Raw genomic sequence first — 1,873 nt, forward strand, 5'->3', positions numbered from 1 at the left:
CTTTGCAAGAGAAGCTCCGGTTTGAGTCTAGCACCTTCTTCTACCGTGCCTCCACGTGCCGCCCTTGACGTTCCATGGATGCGATTGTGTGCATGGTCTTCTCCTTGTTCGGAGGGACCTCAAACCTCTCCATGGCTTCCAACGGATTCATCACGGCAGTGGCTACTGAAGGAAATATGCCCTAAAGGCAATAATAAAGTTGTTATTTTATATTTCCTTATTCATGATAAAGATTTATTATTCATGCTAGAATTGTATTGATCGGAAACTTAAATACATGTGTGAATACATAAACAAACACAGTGTCCCTAGTGAGCCTCTACTTGATTATCTCGTTGATCAAAGATGGTTAGGGTTTCCTAACCATTGACATGAGTTGTCATTTGATAACGGGATCACATCATTAGGAGAATGATGTGATGGACAAGACCCACCCGTTAGCTTAGCATAATGATCGTTCAGTTTTATTGCTATTGCTTTCTTCATGTGAAATACATATTCCTTCGACTATGAGATTATGCAAGTTCCGGATACCAGAGGAATGGCTTGTGTGCTATCAAATGTCACAACATAACTGGGTGATTATAAAGATGCTCTACAGGTATCTCTGAAGGTGTTTGTTGAGTTGGCATAGATCGAGATTAGGATTTGTCACTCCAAGTATCGGACAGGTATCTCTGGGCCCTCTCGGTAATACACATCATAAGCTTGCAAGCAAATGACTAAGGAGTTAGCCATGAGGTGATGTATTACAGAACGAGTAAAGAGACTTGCCGGGTAACGAGATTGAACTATGTATGAAGATACCGACGATCAAATCTCGGGCAAGTAACATACTGATAGAAAAAGGGAATTGCGTATGTTGTCATAACGGTTCGACCGATAAAGATCTTCATAGAATATGTAGGAGCCAATATGGGCATCCAGGTTTCGCTATTGGTTATTGACCGGGGAGGTGTCTCGGTCATGTCTACATAGTTCTCGAACCCGTAGGGTCCGCACGCTTAACGTTCGATGACGATATAGTATCATATGAGTTATTTGATTTGGTGACCGAATGTTGTTCGGAGTCCCGGATAAGATCACAAACATGAGGAGGAGTCTCGAAATGGTCGAGAGGTAAAGATTCATATATAGGACGATAGTATTCAGACACGGGAAGTGTTTCGAGGGGTACCGGTACTTATCGGGTCACCGACAAAAGTTATGGGCCTTATGGGCGAAGAGAGGAAACGCACCAGCCAAAAGGGGCTGGTGCGCCCCCCATAGCAGGCCGGCCTAAGGAGGAGAAGGAACCGGGGAAGGGAAAGGAAAGGAAAGTGTGGATTAGGATTCCCACTTCCTTCCCTCCCCCCCCTTTCCTCCCCCCTTGGAAATACATGGCAGGGGGGCGCGGGCAGGGCAAGAGCCCTAGGGCCGGTCGGCCACCTATGTGGTGCACCAGGCTGCCTCCCCTCCCCCTCCCACCTATATATATGTGGGAGGGGGTGATAGAGGCAAAGGTGTCCCGTCTTTCGATGAGATGGTGGCTATCCTTTTGGAGGAAGTCGACTTTGACGATCCGACTACGAACGTGCGAGGACGTCGCGCCTTAGCAATCGCTAAACCAACTCCGAGAGGTTATTGACCACGCCGGAGCACGATCAACCTGACCACGAAGGCCTGTTTCCTGCAGGCAAACAAAGAACAAGAAAGAAACTAAAATTGCAATCTGGATATTGCGAATATAAGAGGAAAGCTTTATTGATCAAGGTGGGGTTCTGTGACGCCTTTGTCTGGTCGTTGAACACAAACGAAGTACGCGAAGTCACAGCTATGGCGAACTTTAATCTAAACAAAACCCAAAGTCTAAACGGTGCCCTAAGGCCTGTAT

This window comes from Triticum dicoccoides, chromosome 5B (genome assembly GCF_002162155.2).
Source record: "Triticum dicoccoides isolate Atlit2015 ecotype Zavitan chromosome 5B, WEW_v2.0, whole genome shotgun sequence".
NCBI lineage: Eukaryota > Viridiplantae > Streptophyta > Magnoliopsida > Poales > Poaceae > Triticum > Triticum dicoccoides.